This window comes from Schistocerca americana, chromosome 5, assembly GCF_021461395.2.
Source record: "Schistocerca americana isolate TAMUIC-IGC-003095 chromosome 5, iqSchAmer2.1, whole genome shotgun sequence".
Lineage (NCBI taxonomy): Eukaryota > Metazoa > Arthropoda > Insecta > Orthoptera > Acrididae > Schistocerca > Schistocerca americana.
This window is the reverse complement of record NC_060123.1, coordinates 351,436,522-351,454,709: the sequence shown is the minus strand read 5'-3', so window position 1 is coordinate 351,454,709 and position 18,188 is coordinate 351,436,522. Positions and strand designations below refer to the sequence as shown.

The 18,188-nt window shown below is 39.3% G+C and overlaps 1 long non-coding RNA gene across 1 annotated transcript in view; it reads right to left on the bottom strand.

Moving 5' to 3' along the window:
* Positions 1 to 1,538: 1,538 nt before the first annotated feature.
* LOC124615961 overlaps positions 1,539 to 18,188 on the bottom strand; it is a 174,853-nt gene continuing 158,203 nt past the window's right edge. Inside the window, exon 8 of the long non-coding RNA XR_006979827.1 lies at positions 1,539 to 1,693. This is a non-coding gene — a long non-coding RNA (uncharacterized LOC124615961). The remainder of the gene's footprint in view (positions 1,694 to 18,188) is intronic.

Below are 18,188 nucleotides of genomic sequence, written 5' to 3'. Positions count from 1 at the left end.
AGCTGTCTTCTTAAATAGGTCAACATTAGTTCTCTTACAGGTACCGGCACTTCTTTTCCCTTCACCATGTGGTTCAGAAGCTTTCCTTTTGCTGATTTCTGCATCAGTAGGCTACACAACTTCTTTTTCCTCACTATGGAAATGTTCTCAGGAGATGTTGTGTGACAAGCGTTTGGTACCGTTCTCGAGGTTTCTCTTTCAGGCTCTTTCTGTAGAGTAGAAAGGATATCCCGAGTTGTGTCTTCTGGGGTGGATGTCAACGTATTACCGATTGCTACAACTTTTTCTGTGGTTGTTTCCGTGTATACTCTTAGGGCTTCAGTAGGATCAAACCGACAATCCCCAATCGCATCTTGGTTCAATGGGTAGAACCCTGCACAGGAAAAATCCACTTACAGCTAATCGGGATAACGCAGGTGACATTTGTGTTTCTCTTAATATCCCACTGCAATCAACTTTACATATTTTGGTCTTGGGAACATTTTGCTGACATTTTGCTGCCATCTGAAAGTAATGTGTTTTGAAGGTCTTGAAAACACAAGGGCTGTAGCACATGGGTAGTGTATTGCGGTAAGCAGATCACGTCGATGTCATTCTCCTAGCAGAATTCCAGTGTTTATGGTGAAGAATGTGTCAGATGCCCTTCCAAAATAAGAAGTACTTTTCCTGGAACTCTATTTTCTGGAAAATGTTTGAGCCTTTCAGAAATATTTCCTTATTTATCCATCCACTTTCACTCGTGCATGAAATGGACTCATTGGGCAAGCAAACTGTCAGCTCCGACCTGTGTCTCTGGTCCCTGAAGGTAGTAATTAGTATTAAATACGCACCTGCTTCGTTGTAACAAGCAACAACCGTAACGTTCTCACCTCTTTCAGCGATGGTTAAAGAAGGCAGCTCTTCTGTTCGTTTCACTCCAATGACCTTCGTTCGTCTTTTGTTAAGTGGAAAGAGTTGGTTTGTCATGCAGGGAGAGATTTGTAAGAAATTCATTTAAAATGTACAAGTGCTGTTTACAGTCTCTCCACATACTACGGCTGTTCTTGCTTTCGAGAGACCCTTTGGTTTTCTCAACAAAGTATTTTCTCATTTACAGAATGTAACACACCAGTCCTTTCCACCTATGTCTTTCCAGGGGTGATTGATGTTGTTCCTGCCATCTAGTATGAAGGCTGCAATCCGCACATCTTTCTGTGTCAGTCCAAATCCCCTTTACCCATATGTATTATTCTCTTGGAAAGAGAGGTTTCCAAATCCTTAGAAAATATAGTTAAGCGTCCAACACGGTTACCACACGCATTTGTTTGGTAAAAGGTTAGTGACATTCATAATGTTATATTAGCTCAAATGGCTCTGACCACTATGCGACTTAACTGCTGAGGTCATCAGTCACCTAGAACTTAGAACTAATTAAACCTAACTAACCTAAGGGCATCACACATATCCATGCCCGAGGCAGAATTCCAACCTGCGACCGTAGCGGTTGCTCGGCTCCAGACTGTAGCGCCTAGAACCGCACGGCCACTCCGGCCGGCAGTGTTATATTTTTGTTTCTGATAACGTTGGTACATATTCGTAAATGGTACTCCGTAAGTTCTATTGGCTTCTAATAGCGGTGACACTTTCATCGCTGGTTCAACTGCCCTTTTCATTGACCCCTTCCGCCTCCTTTCCTTTTATAGGTCCTTAAAATCTGAAAAAGATGAAGGAATAATTGCAGTATTATTACAAAACAGTTTTCCACAATTTATTCTTAAAGCCCCGTTCTTAAGTTATTCGTTTAGCCTCAAAGCACATTTAGACGTTGTTGTGAAATAGTTACCAAATGCACTAACAAATGTGTTGATAATAAAGTTAGTGGTAAAGAAGTACCACATTGAAACGTCATGTATGATGGACAGTTTTCAACACATCTCAGTATTTAACGTCATAGTCCCAACTAAGCGTCGAACAGTGATATACTATTGTAGATACATTCGGCTGCAGATGTGGATACTGTCTGGGAAAAGTGTGGCAATTAGAGTAAGATGTTCTATATGTTGCACGCAATAGCACCTTGAGAATATTACCATCACAACTGCGGTGACAGAAAATAGAAAGCGTGTAAGTAACAGCTTACATGTACTAACACGGACCAGTCTGAAAGAGTTATGGTCGCATTCATATGTGCACTGCTTTCCTCGAACAGTATCTTGTATGATACAGGCCGTTCAGATACATAAACTGTATGTCTAGTCGAAAACAGGATCAATTTCATACACAAAGCGGCAGTTCCGTATAATGCTTAAATAAGTAAGGATATCGCAGACACATGGACATACGTTGACTTAAAATAATGTTGTGTGAAGTGTACAGCTAATGTAAGTTTAGTAATTTCTCGTATTATACCTTTTATAGACTCTTACATTGGTTTTCTTTCACAGCAGCTGTGATTGTAACACACGTAAGTCACTGTTTGATGCAACATAGAAGGTCTGTCATGATTGTCCTATGTCGTTATCGTAATAAACGACACACAGCTTAATAATAGTAAGATACTTCTATAATCTGACGATACTGATTTTATATGTCACTTACATTGACGCTGTGAATTCTTTTGTGTGAGTACGTGACGGGACATTACGTATGTGTTGTTGTTAACCTTTACATCAGTTGACAGATTCTAGACCGTTTAAACCTGTATTGCTACTTATATATTATTTTATTCGGTATATAGAAACGTGATGATAGGTGGACCACTGAAACCAATTGTGCAAGTAAAGAATTTTAGAGGCAGCTCAGGGCTGTAATATGATATTTTTCAAGTATGTTTTTTACGACATTATGAGCATCATTAAACTGTGTGGTGAAATCAGTGAGATATCGTTAGATATGAACTTATTGTGACCATTGTCAATTATCGCTAAAGGCTACGTCTCCTAAAAATTGAAACTAAATTTCCGTGTCATACTGCATCCCGAAAACACAAGGATTCCTCACGTCCGATCACTGAAATACTATAAGTTCCATGCCAACAGAAGTTCTTAAGAGTATAACCTAAGACTGGCTATAAAATCTTTTAAGTGGCCACACGTCAGACACAGTCAGTGGGGGCGATGTTGCAGGGACTGACGACAGCTTTGATGACGCCGTTGTTTTTGGCATAAGCCAAGCGAATATCATCCGAAACTGCGCTCGTGAAACGTGAATAACTGGAGGAGTTTGCCCACAAGTTTTAGAGCCTTTCTAAGAGCCATATTCGGCAGACATTGTAGCCTTCCGATATGAGAATAGTCTTTGTCCATACAGTCGCCGGGAACTGCAGCAGCGCTTGTAGGGGGCACTTGCAGAAGAGTGGCCGATATTTGGCAGTGGTAATGTCCTCGTATTGAATATCAGAAAGAGATCTTTCAATCTTCATAGTGATTTTCAGTGCTGGTGCAATGGCACCACGTTAGCTGCCCGTCTGACGTGACATCAAGATAGCGAGGTGTTGTACCATGTGAGATAAATACTCATGTCCTTCAGTTTCAAACGCCAGAAAGTGTCATAGCTTCTAATTCTACATTCACATCTACTATCTGCAAGCCACCTTACGGTGTGTAGCAGAGGTTAATTTTGGTACCACTTTAGTTTTCCCCTCCTTCCTGGCGCACAGAAACAATGACTGTGGGTAAAATTTGATATGGAGGTTTTCTTATCGTTATCATTTCGCGAGGCGTATGTGGGAGGAGGTAACATGTTGCCCGACTCTTCCCTGGAAGTGCGCTATCGAAATTTCTACCGTAAGTCTCTGTGTGAAACAGAACGTCTCTCATGTAGTGCCTCCACTGGGGTCTGTTGAGCACCTCTGTGACGCTCTCGTGTACAATAAACAAACAAGTGACGAGCGTCGTTCTTCCTTGTGTATTTCCTGTCTCTTCCACAGGGTGGGCCATAACACAGTTCCAGTGCACTAATACTAAATGAATGGAAATAAAATTTTACTATCAACATAGAAATACAAGAGGATCTTAATGAACCTGCGAAAGATATACAAAGGCTTCCCCACGCTGTTTTAATCAAAAATGGCCTTTTTTCAATGCCGATTTACAAATTTTGTCGCAAATCTTCCTGGACTCTGATTGTATTCGCTCCTTTAAATGCTCAACAACAGTAATTTGACGCAATAAATAACATTTTTCATTATACTCCAGACTGAAAAATCCATGGATGTGACATCAGGGAATCGTGGAGGCCATTTAATGGTGCCATGCCTGGCAGTTCAGTCATCAAAACTTTCATTTACAAAGTCTCTGACAATACTCCATAATGCTGAGTACGTTCCTCTTTTTTCCACACCAACTCGTCCTTACTTGGCTGCAGATATTCAGAATGTAGACTCTTTTCCATTTCTAACAATAGCCGCGCGGGGTAACCGTGCTGTCTAAGGCTGAAAGGTCTCTGTTGGATTCCTTTCATGTTTAATTTCTTAAATCTGTTGTCATTTATGGAGTAAATTCCTCTCCTAAATTTACTGTGGCGTTTCTGACTATCTGGGAGGAGACTGAGTAGTGGAACGTGTTACTTTTACACGTAAACAAGAACGATCTGTCACACTACTACACTTTAAAACACAGTTTATATGTAATTCATGTCACACAGTCTCATACAGAACCTACATCCGCTTTCTTTTATGTACTGTATATGATAAGATACTGTCATCCCCCTTCCCTTCTGTGTGAGAGGATGAATGATCAAATGTGTTTGTAGTTGCATGTTTGAGGGTAGCAGACAAGCCTGTCTGCTAGAGAACAGTAGGACCAACGTCGGAACAGGTAGCTACGCTTCCTAAAAGCAAAGAGGTTTCTATCCTTAGTATGGTTCTGTCCGTCCGTTGTCATGTTGGTATAGGAAGCTGCCCCTCTGGCCACTTCCGTTTGTCTTTGTGAGCCACCCTCAGGAAGCACGCTCGGCAGTAGGCAGTTGCTGTGGGACCGTGGCGAGCATCTGAAGTGGTAAGATCTCCGGCTAAGCACGTGTCTGCTATGTCCGTAGGACAATGGATTTGTTAAGTTCAGCCTAACTGAAAATTTAATCATCTTTATTTCGGGTTTAGCTCTAAAATATCTAAGGTTATCTTAAATTGCAGCGTAGTGTGATTCTCGTGTGAAGTTCATATTATTTTCTGGTTGTTGCTTTGTTACTACTTTGTGAGTAAAGTGGAACCACGTGTTGATCAGTAACTCTAACTAAGTTCATCAATCTTAAATGTGAATGCTTGTGTGATTATAACGTCTCGTCTTGACAATATTTTACAATATAGCAACTTTTCTTTATGCTTTTCTTTATGTTCAACCCACGTGGAGTGTACTTTGCGAGACCAGTACCACGTGCTTATATAACTGTTTGACCCATCAGGTTAATAGTAAGACGTTAGTAACCAGTTCAAGGTTTTTCTTTTGTCAATTGCTTTTCGATCGAATTTATTTTAATTATCAAAATTACTGTGGAGTTATACGCTTTCTGTAAACCAAGTTGACCACGTGGAGCATGTGGTGTAATCATCAAAGTAGCCTTCAGCTATTCCTTTTGGGAAGATTTTACAAAGAGTTAATATGAATTTAGTATACCAGTGTGTGGTAATTACATGACGGACAGGATTGTGTTACGAACGTAATTTCTTTGGGTGAAAACTGAATCTGTTGGTTGTGGTTAATTTCTCGTTGCTTATGTTTCAACGTTCTTTGGGTGTTGTTTTGTGAATGCAGGGTTGTATGCAGTCTCCCAATCTAGGCTCCATATTTGATGTGTTCCGTAAGATTAAAATCTCACATTTTTACAATCCTTAAACAAGGCACCAGCTCAGTTATAACTCACGTATAATATGCTGAAATTTCAATGAACAATCTTAAAATAAATTTCCAAATATAAACTGATTTCTTTCTTTTTATTTAAATTCTCCTTTTTATATATAGATATATTACCGGTTGTTGTATGACTGTAAAAGATTATAATCAATGTTAGTCTGTTTGGGAATTTGCTAAACTTAGACTAGATACCTGATGAAACAGTTGCTTAGTAATACAAGATTAACTTCGCCAGACAGCTCACAGCTTTTAACCCGCTTTTATTCTACTATTAGCACCCGATTTCAGCATAGCAAATTCTTGTAGCAATATTACAAGGCGTCTTGTCACGGTTCGTGCGGCTCCACCAGTCGGAGGTTCGAGTCCTCCCTTGGGATTGGGTGTGTGTGTTGTCCGTAAGTTAGTTTAATTAGTGTCTAATTCTAGGGACCGATGACCTCAGCAGTTTGGTCCCATGGTCCTTACCAAAAATTTAAAAAAATTCTAACAATGCATCTTGAGGTATACCTGGGTAATTTACAAAATTGACAATACCGTTAAAAAATAATGGCCGATTAACCCACCGCCGATAATCACTATCCATCCACTCTCGTCAGGAGGGTTTTAGTTTGTGTCTACCCCAAAATAGGGATTTGCGAATCCCAGCAGAAACAGTTGGGACGGTTCACTTTGCCATTCACCTTAAATCACTTAATCGCTCCAACGCTTTTGTAAAACTAGGGGAACGTCTTCTTATTGAATTGAGAACAAATTGCAGACTTGCATACGCCTGTCCCAATCGTCTCAGTTTATGCGTTGAAGGATACTAGTGTTTGTGGTATCAATTTCAGCTATTTATGAATTCTTCTAGGCCTGTTCTTGGTAATCCATACATATCGGACCTTTTCATTGGGATTAAATCGATAACTGCACCATACACTGCGCGACAGTATTATGGTTCTGCACTGTAGTAACAGACCTCACCCTTACAGAATTAGGAAGCTCCACGACTGACCTAATCTCTTCAAATGTTAATTCTGATTTGCGAATACATTATCGAGTTGCAGATTTGGGTTTTGGGAAGCGTTAAAGAAACAAATCACAACCATCAACATAATTAGGGTCGTGTTTCCATCATGTTCGCAAAACAATTACCTGCTGTTCTGTAGTTAACTTTCTATTCATTTTTTCTCAAATGGAAGGGAACAACCTGATTTCAAACTACTAGTGTCAACTGACTTTTTGGCAATATGCAGTAGTCCATTTCACAACTGGCTACCCATACGCTAGGCAAAACGAAGTCTAAGGATTCCTAGGACAATTGGCTTATGGCCCACCTGTATTAATTCTACTTGGTAAGTGTCCCATCAGATGCACAATACTCAAGAATCGGTCCGACGAGTGATCTGTCAGCTGGTTCTTCCGTGGATGTATTGCACTAAAGTTACCCCTAACGAATCCCAGTCTGGCATCTGCCTTGCCAACGGTTGGTTTTATGTGGCCATTCCACTTTGAGTATTTTACGTCAGTTATTGTTTTCAGTGTTTTGCCAATAGTGCGATCTATCAGTAGTTCCGTTTTCGGTGCGTTAAACGCTAGTCTCCATTGTAGTAGCCAATCGCTGATGGCAGAATCCTAATGTTTTAGGTCTTGGACAATGTGGAGGAAACCGCTGTGGCGCCATCTCACAGTACTAACCTGACGCGTATGGTGTCTGTGGTAGGTACAAGACGTACAGAGTGTACATGAACTGGCCGAAGAAATTACCTTGTGGAGGCCAGTTTTGATTACACCTCGGACCTTACTAGGATTGTAGGAAATGTCAGACACGATGCACTGCTATGGTCTAACTAACAGCTTTAATCAACAGGTACGTGTCACGTACGACGAATTACATTCTCAGTGCTCCATTTCCGGAAATATATATATCCGTTTGTTGTTCCAGGGACTTGCAAACAATCATGCGAAATAATTTTTTGTATATAGTCTGAAGCGGTAAGTGAAAATATACCAGGGCCGGGAATCGAACCCGGGTTTCATACAAGTGTATGGTTTACCCTGGCACGCCTCCTTCCTAGATTCAAAGTCTCACTGTCACTCAACTCTACTTTAAATTCCCCATTTAGTCAATCGTTTGGAAGATGGGCAGGGAATCGAGACAAGTCTCGTTCGGATGAAGGAGCAAGTGCGGTGCCGAATAAAAAAATTATTCTCTAACAACAGTGAGAAGAATTGGCACTGCTTACAATCTGCGTAGGCCCTCGAATTACGGGACGAACACAGCAGGTTACATTTATGCCATTGAATTCTACGCCATGTCAAGAAACCCTGAATCTACGCAGCTTACGGCATGCATTTTATTTACAGATGATACAAGAGTCACACAGAGTGGAACAATACATTATGAAAACTGCTACGTTACTCGCGTAACGATACATGCTGATAATCAAATGCTGATGGTAACAAGACGTCAAGTTCGAGTTAATATTTACTGAAGAAGGAGTACTACAGTACGTCATGCACATTACCGAAAAATTAGTAGATGCACTTTACCAACATTTTCTGTGAAAAGTATTAATCTCGTAATAGGCAAGAATGACAAAAGATATGTTTTATCCACACCGGGACATCATCCGTCTTTCCATGCCTTGTACGAGAGTATGTAACACAATGAGGGATAGTGGCTTGAAGAAATGCAGCACTATACCCTCCCAATTCACCTGAGCTTGATCCGAAATACAGTCGGCGAAAGAGACGACCAAAGGCAATGGTGTATTCCACACACATGGATAACGTCCCCACATTACAGAACCCCGTGTCGCTTGCATGTGAACAAATCAAAGGGCAGTCAGACTGTAAACAACCATCCACCTTGTCAATTTCATATTACATGTCAATAAATATTCTGAAACGTGCCCTGCATAAATGTCGTCTTTTACAACAGGCCCACATCCAAGGAATTATATTTTAAAGGTGATCCCAATTTTTATGGGAACAGAACAACAGAAGGATATGTATAGCCTACTTCACAAGACGTTACAGTTGCAGTCATAAACGAACACTTGAATGAATACTATGATCATTCCACTCTTGATACCATGATGATCAGGAGTCAAGAATGTGCATGTAACCTGCCGTGTACGCATGCATATAGGCTGACTTCCCGTCTGGTATGAAAAACATAAAAATAAAAACAGAAGGTTACTGCTGACTGCTGCTCTGTGTCGAAACGTATATACTAATTGTAGTAATGTCTCAGTAAAAAGTGAATCTATGCTGAAAGTAGAAAGTTTATCGTGTTACATGTGACAGCTGGTCGCAAATTGCAAAGTGCGCATGCTAATTTGAAACTGGCACAATTTTTAAGTAGTGGAACGTATTAGAAATGACTTGTGTATGATCTGATTAAGAAAATTATTATTATTATTTCAACCACAACGTGGCCACTGTCACAGTAAAGCATGAGATGGTCCCGCATGAAACGTCTGGTACAAGAGATCACTACAAGACAAAATTTTGATAACATGGATTCCATATGCATTGTAATTGTCTGACACAGTTTCCTCACCTTTCCACGATCCTTCTAGTCGAATGACTCATGTGAACCCGATTCTGTGTCTCGAAAACTGACCAGCTCACTAAATAACGAACATTCCCTGTACATAAATGAATGGACGATGAATATCCAGTAAATACTGCCAAATACTATTGAGCCAAGTCACACAATTCAAACAGATACTTTCAGGTATTTGTAGCACGAAATCTGAGAACGCTCAGCACAATGTGTACTTAAAATATCACTCAACAATAGCAGCCCCTCTGCATCCCGAAACATGACGCAATGACACTCCGGACCTTTTTAGCTTTTAAATTGACAGGTCGTTGCGAAATCACTCGGCGTAATCGCCTATCACTAACTCGCGTTGCTGCCCGCTCTGGGCGATGTTCACGATTGATTATTTGTAAATTTTATCAATGACAGTGATCCCTTTAGTGATCGATTGGTCGGTACAAAAACATCGTCTCAACGTGTCTCCGATTTAGAATACCCGGAAGAAAATCAATTTCTGAAAGTTGTGGCTGTTGCAGACATTTTTCAAGGTGTGTATACACGAATTCATGATTATTTTGGGAGGAAGGCTGGTGACGAGTGAAAATGAAAAATAAAGTAGCTCTATTGAGAACCTCTTGTAGTGTTAACAAACGTATGATTACCATAGGAAAGATTGACTCGTATCTCTAAACATGTTTACAAGACAATTTTTTTTTTACTTTTGACCACTAATATCTCTTATTAAAGACTATTTTAAAAATACTTGTAAGTATGCTCCAACAACCTTACCAGTCATATTTTAATAACCCAATCTAAAGTTTTGCCGAAGCATGAGTGTAGCTGAAAAGGCCCGGAAGACCAAGGGTGTCTGGGCTCTTTCCTCTGCTTCAGTATGAACACAATGACTGGTGTGACCCATTTCATTGGGAGTGAATCTGTAGGTCACATTTCAGTGAGAACTCTCAAGTACTTGTTGTAATGTCCGTGATGTCTACAGTGTGATCTTTTGATACCAGTTACTGTTGTGAGGCACTGGAGGAGGATTTGAAGTATGCTTGATTGCCAGATAAGTAGAGGTACATGGAAAGTCGACCTTCCTTCGTTGTGAAATCAAACAAAATTTCTTGATGGGTAACAGATGGTGAGACCATTGTGTCCGCTTTGTCTCATATCATGTCTGCAGCTGTATGTCCGATATAATAAGCGTGGAGTTTGTTTTTATACCTCCTCAACTTTCCATTATATATTTATCCTGCCAGCACCGTGTATCAGCAAGAAATAGAACAGCTTTCAAGCGTATTTCATAATTCGCTTCACGTGTCGACGGGTTTCTATTTTAAGTACATTTACTGTTTGTGCTGCTGCCTTCAATCGCTTAACGACAATCTTCACGAAGCAATTACTGAATTGACCACATCATTGATTAATTATTGCGTAGTGGTTACGCCTTACTTGTAAATGCTGTGGAAGCATCTTTCTGAAAATAATCTGTAAACCTGACTTACCATTCATCGATGGAGTGGACTCGAAATAACCTACCTAATCAGATATTTCACACTTCCGTTTGTCAGGCCCGTCTAGTTTGAGCAGGGGAGGAATACGCTATTGCCTTTACACCTCTCTTTAGCCAGATATCTAAGCGATCAACATCAGGTGAAGAACGATCACCTCAACCAACCTATCGCTCATCGCGTTAGCTACGGTTGTAGAAAATGCAGAAAGAATGATGGAGTCTCGTTGTGCGTAAAATATATTCATTGTCTTTCTGCGGCAGCAATGGTCTCTGATTGCAGCAGTAATGTTTTCCACAGAAAATATTGGTAAACTACATCTGTTAATTAGTCTGGTAACGTGCATGACAAAATACAAAGCTCGGTCTCCTGTAAATACTATCTTGAACTTGAATTCTTGCTTCCATAACCACTTGATAATTGGCACCTGTCCTTACATGATTAATGTGGTAGTTCTTCTAATATATTATCCTACTCTGTGTGAATCCTGTCTCATCCATAAATACAATGCAATCTATAAACTGCGTACGTTCAGTGTTACGTGATCTGTCTTATAATTCAACGGCATAAATGTAACCTGCTGTTTTCATATCGTAGTTTACGCTGTAAGTGATATGAATAAAGTGACTGCTCGTGCGTGCAGATTTGGTCACTAATGAGCATGGTTTGTGCATTCAGCAGCACCAGTTCTTCGCATCATTATCTGAGAATAATTTTTTGTTCAGCACAACATTCGCTCCTTCTTGCGTGGTGAGCGAACTCTACTAGGCCTACCACGCTTCCTTGGCCATGTCCCAAATGATGTTTATTACACAAAGTATGAACGAATTATTAGCGTGTCAGGCAGACATGAATCAACTCTGAAATTCGACGGTCTCTATAAGAACTATGCTTTTGTGTGTTGAATCACGGCAATACGAAAAAATGAAAAAGAAATACGTAAACTAACAGAGTGAAACAGCAGTTACATGAGTCAAAGAGTAAAAGAGTCACAAGCCTTAACTGCAGACACAAATGAACATTTAAAGACCTAGGTGTGTATATGAGCTGAATTGTTAATAGTTGTATATTGGATCTATATTAAGTTATTTAGGAACATATTTTTGTGCAAGGATGTCTTAGAAATTCTAGATGATAAAGTTGTTCTATTGTTTTTTCATGAGTGATTTAATATGGTGAATTTAGCTTGTGAGTCTGGTTACAATTTCAGTAAACATTTTTTTTTTTTTTTTGGTCATCAGTCTACTGACTGGTATGATGCGGCCCGCCACAGATTCCTTTCCTGTGCTAACCTCTTCATCTCAGAGTAGCACTTGCAACCTATGTCCTCAATTATTTGCTTGACGTATTCCAATCTCTGTCTTCCTCTGCAGTTTTTGTCCTCTACAGCTCCCTCTAGTACCATGGAAGTCATTCCCTCATGTCTTAGCAGATGTCCTATCATCCTATCCCTTCTACTTATCAGTGTTTTCCACATATTCCTTTCCTCTCCGATTCAGCGTAGAACCTCCTCATTCCTTATCAGTCCACCTAATTTTCAACATTCGTCTATAGCCTCAAATGCTTCGATTCTCTTCTGTTCCGGTTTTCCCACAGTCCATGTTTCACTACCATACAATGCTGCACTCCAGACGTACTGAAACGTCCCCTTTCAACAATTATACATGACTGTGCTTAAACTGACACACAATATTTTGTTAGCGCAACGCAATCTGACTTTCAAAATTCCCTACAAAAGAATGGCCCTGACTAACATTAAACTATACCTTTCACAAATCACTTACCTCACAAAAATCTTCGCTGCTCAAGCTACTGCAATACAGCGAGCGCCACTACTGCCAGCTAAATAAAAGATTCAAACTATGGAAGGCACTAACTACTGATAGGGATAGTTAGCAAATGAAAGATATTAATAGAGAACGAACAATGTATTTACCTTGATATCATCATATATAAATATAGCAGTTCATGACAAATTACAAAACTCCGCCATCTCTCTCCCCACATCCACCACTGCTGGCGGCTCACCTCCAACTGCGCAACGCTACGCGCTGTTCACATCCAGCTGCCGCTGCCCAACACTACAATGGCGAGTATTACAACAATGCAAAGCAGACACAGACTGCCCACAGCACAGCCAGTGATTTTCAGACAGAGGTGGCGTTACCAATAAAAAAACCTAAACAGCCTACTTAGATAGCCCCCATGCTCCCCACAAAAAATTTTTACAAATGGTGTTGGGCACTGGCCAATACAGATTTGACAAAAATTTTTTACAATTACAGTAACAAAGATATAAAATGCACACACTTATTGATACAATGTTGGTCAAAAGCTCAAATTTTCTCACAGTCCATAAAGACAGTCTTGATCGTTCATTACGGTAAAATAGTGGTGTTTTTCTCAAAGTCTGAGCAGTAGAAGAAAATGCACACAGAAGTAGTGGATTTCCATGCAATCTTGAAGAAGTAGTGTTGTCCTTCCAACGGAACGACAGTGCTGACTCTCGACATGCAGACAGATAATGGGCCACAACAGAGCAAACCCACAGCAGAGTCATTCGATGTTTTGAAGAATATTGGTAGGCAGGTCATCACAGAGCAGACCCACTGTAGTCCTGGTAGAGATTACGGTATTGGTGGGCCACCAGAGGTGCAGACCCACTGCAGTCCTTGTAGAAATAATGGTACTGGTGAGTCAGCAAAGGTGTAGACCCACTGTAGTCCTTGTAGAAATGGCCAGCAGCCATCTGTTGCGACTGTGCAGGTGCACAATTACCATCGAAGAGTCTTGCAGCGAATATAGCAAGTCCATAAACCACCACTTGTGCACTCACAAAGTGTTTGGAATTGTCCTTAGAACCAGCAATGCTGTTATCCAGTCCCTTTCTGAATTATTAACACACGTGCAAGCACTAACAGTCCCTACTTCTCACATATTGTCCATATACTATGACCAACAGAAACGTGTGCAGTGAAATGTAACTTAATTTGAAGAACTGGTGTCTGTACAATTATAAATTTACAACATGAAAATACAATTACAAAGGTACAAAATACATCATTAAAGAACATAACAATACAGATAACATTTGTAGTAACACAGGCTTTACAAAAGAATAGAAATAAACATATACATCAGTGGAATTATGACATGAGTACATACATAAAGGATCACAATAACTTTTGAAACATCAACTTCACACATGAGCATTGAACAGAACAGAATTAATAATGTCTAACATCTTTACAAAGTAAATAACATATTATTAATGCCAATTATATTCGAGGATAACAGTATTCCTCATCATAGTGAATGTAGCTTAATATTAAAAGAAGAAAAAATTCTATGAAACTACACAGAGACAGGAAGAAAACAAATACACAAGGGTACACAAACACATAGTGGGATAACGCCAATAAGAAAGGACAGGGTTCGTTTTCAGTGTAACATTTGGTACTGCAGTCCAACCCAAAACTTCATTCCACAGATCTGTCGTCTTATTTCAACATTTGTTTCGACCAAAAAAATCCTATCAAAGCATGCTTTCTGTATTTATATGTTCACTTATTTCTTACCTCATTATTTATCTTCCATTATCTTACCTCAACATTTATTTCCAAGAAAATCCTACCTAAACCTGTTTTCTCAATGCATTTCTTCCAATTCATCGCAACTCATTCTCTTAGAGGCTACCCCCTCTTAAGCTAACTTAAATCTACTGAGCTCAGATGCTAAACTAAGGGACGAGGCAATGCAGCAGCACAAAATAAGTAACACAAACAGCAATGACCAAAAAATTGGAAAATTGCAAAGCAAGCTACAGTAAATCTAAATTACCAAGCAATGCAACATTACAACTAATATGACCAATGTGCAGCAACAAAAAAATAAATCTGGCTTAGCAGAGTAACACAAATTAAAGTTCAGTAGCACTATGCCTGGCAAACAGCAGCTTATATCTAAACATGACATAGCTCAAGCAGAAAAAATATTACAGTAAAAACAACAATGCAGATAAGGGAAATGTATAATCATATCTTAATGTCTATGTAATTATAGTGGTGCACCACAACAACTTATTGTAAAAGAAATATTACCATTTACTTGAAGAGAAAATTACGTGTTACTGTTACTAGTCCCTTCTTATTGTTCTTTCCTTTCCAAGTGCTCCTTTTTTGAAGAATGTGGATCACAAAATTATTATTTAATAGATCTGTTGACAGAAAATGTTCACATTAGCAAATGCATTTAATTTTATTTTATGAAACCAATGCTGCAACACAGCTGGAAAACAGATGTCAAATGAAATAAGCAATTACGCAAACCAAAGCATAAAAACATCATTCAATAGTCATGTGGCATTTCGTAAGTCAGTAGCTCTCAACTCTCATAGAAAGACACTTGTCATAATCAGGTGCGCAGATGTACGAATATTTCCCATCAATTCATAAGCATTGCAGTAATTAGCACAAAGTACGAGTAATCATATGTTTTCAGGTAATGAGCATGTAATATTTGCGATGCTTTCTACAAAGGAATGTCAATAGCAAGGTTAATGGAAGTAATGAGGGTGTCGCATTTGCAATATTTTCTCTAAAGGAATGTCAATGGCGAGGATAAAGGCCTGTCTTTTTTTTTTTTTTTTTTTTTTTTTTTTCTACCTGTGCTTCCGGAAAGGCACACCCTAATGGCTTGTTCTCCAGGTGTTTGACACAGCTGCGTGCCCACAACGCATTACGTGCAGGTGGTCACTTAACTTTCTTACGGAAATATTTACGACACCAGTTTCTGCCACAGTGACAGTCTCACATAAAAATATTTCACAGGTCAAGAATTTGCGTTACAAATCTGTAGAAACAAAAATGCTATTGAATTAACAGTGTCCAAAAAAATTTTCGTCTGCATTGTAATACATTCACGCATATACACACACATTTCATAACTCTTAAAGTACGTTTCTTGGTTTCCAACATCCTTTTCATAAATCAGAGTCCCTAAACACTACTCATTATTCCTTACCTCATTATACATATACATATTCGTCGACACTTCTTCAATATTTCATCATGAGAAATACGTAGCATAATAAACATTCCTCAACAACATAATACACATCGTCGTCGTAATAATAACATCATAACACTTCAGTCAAATCTCAAAATCGTTGTAACTTCCTCCAATAATTTCTAAGCCTAAAAAAATTCTCTGCTCATGTCAAAAGTGTCAGCTGCCTCAAACGTACTTTAAAAATCATGATCTCATACCAAATACATCATTCAAAGCTCTCATAGTATCACAATGATTCCGAAAAAATATGAACAGTTTACAAAGTACAGTTTCATAAGTGTGAAGTTATCCAACTGTGTAATTACGTAAACATCTGTCACTGATATAGTAAAATAAATGTTTGCCTCTCTCAGTTAAATGATCAGATAGCTGTGTAATTTGTGTGTTAGAGAAATATGGTACCGATGTGTAAAGTTGTATAAGCAAATACCATATTAGCTAGGGTTCCTTGTGGTTGCCACACACATGGTACACAAAGTAAGCGTGTACCCCCCTGAGGATTAATGTAATTATACCCTCAGGTGTTACAGATTACACCAATGGAATGAAATATGTCACGGAAAACATTCTTTGTAATTCAAAAATCTTTAAAAATAAATGTTTTAAGTATAAAATTGATCACTCAAATACGTGTACTGTAGCGCTAAACTGTGCGTCTTGTAACATAATCTCTGTGGAAGTGTCGTAGTTATCGTCCTCCGAAAGCTAAGTTCTGCAGAAGTCAATGTACTTACCTCATGATAAACAAAAGTGAAATGCTTTGCGTATAGATATCGTAGTTATTATGCTTATTGGCGTGATGAAGAAAGTACTGTACAGTAACGTATTGTTGTGCCACGAAAAAGGCTGTCTCATTGTTGCTATACCACAAAAGTTACTACTAAAGCATGTTTTTCTTTCCAGAAGAATTCAGAAAACTGTGCAGATATAAAGCAGATACACCGCAAAAGCAACATTGTAAATTGTCACTCATTAGTAGCGTCGTGATAGTCGTGTAGCTGTCAAATAAACTAACCACTATGTCACCTGGTATCTCTCAGAAAGCACCTTGAATCCATAATGTATTTGCAAGTAAACCAAAATGTTGCATTAAAATCTCATTAGCAGTACCAGTATGTGTCCTAAGTATGTAAGCCTGATAGTCGTTACGTAATCGTGCAACTAACAAGCAAGAATGTACAAATGCAACACTGTGTAGTCTGTTCACTATAACAATGCATTCGTAATTTCTATTTAAATAAGTTCTCTTGGTTCTTGATTGGATATTTAACTTCAAACATTGTTGCATGTTAACAGTTTCTTAAGTCTTTCAAAGCATACTAGTAATGTAAAGTGAAAAGTTTTATGGCAAAGACAAAGTTAAAAAGCAGATTATCTCTCAGTAAGCGGTTTTACATGTGAAGTGTGGTGCAACCTTTTACTCTTCCTAGTACGCAGACTTTCAACTTCAAAGCAATTATCATGTTGTTTACATCGGTAAAGAATGCTAAATCTTTTCTCATGGCTAGCGTCTTTGTTATTTTTCCCTGAGCCAGCGGCCGCACGCAGCTGCCTGCTGTGCGAGTCATTGTCTGTCTCTTTGTTGGCGCGCGTCGTTATTGGGATTAGGAGACCTAACTTCTACAAATTCACTCTGACGAGAAGGCCCTGCTCTGTTCGAATCCCGCCAGTTCTGATGCAATTCAGATCTGTCGTTACGATCATATCGTCTGTCGTCATGTCGGTAGTTCCTGTAGTTTCTTTCTTGTCGGTCATGTGGTGGAGAATTTCTCCCTGAATCGTAACTGCGCGCTGGACCGTTGCGCCTAAAGTTATTCTGTCTCCCGTAATAATAATTATTTTGGTTCCCATATTGTCTGTTTCTCTGATTGTCTCTTTGATAGTCACTACTGCGGAGAGGTGATCTTTCCCTGTAATTATTACTACTCTGCCAACGGTTGTCGTACGGGTGGTGTCTGTTTTGGTCACGATATGTGTTGTGAGAATAGCTTTGTCATGTCCAGTTATTATTTCTTTCATCGCTGAATTGCGACGGATGTGATCTGTAATTGTTGTGCTCCTGCGTTCCGCGATTGTCAGTGTCAATTTCCAGTTCTTGTAACAGTCCCTGAAATGCTTCAATGTCGTCTTTGCAACGTCCTGCCAAAATAATATGTCGTAAATGTTCAGGCAGTTTGATTAAGCAAATGCGGATGAGTTCTGAGGGGCTGTATGGGTTTGAAAGATACTGATTCTTATGCAACATGT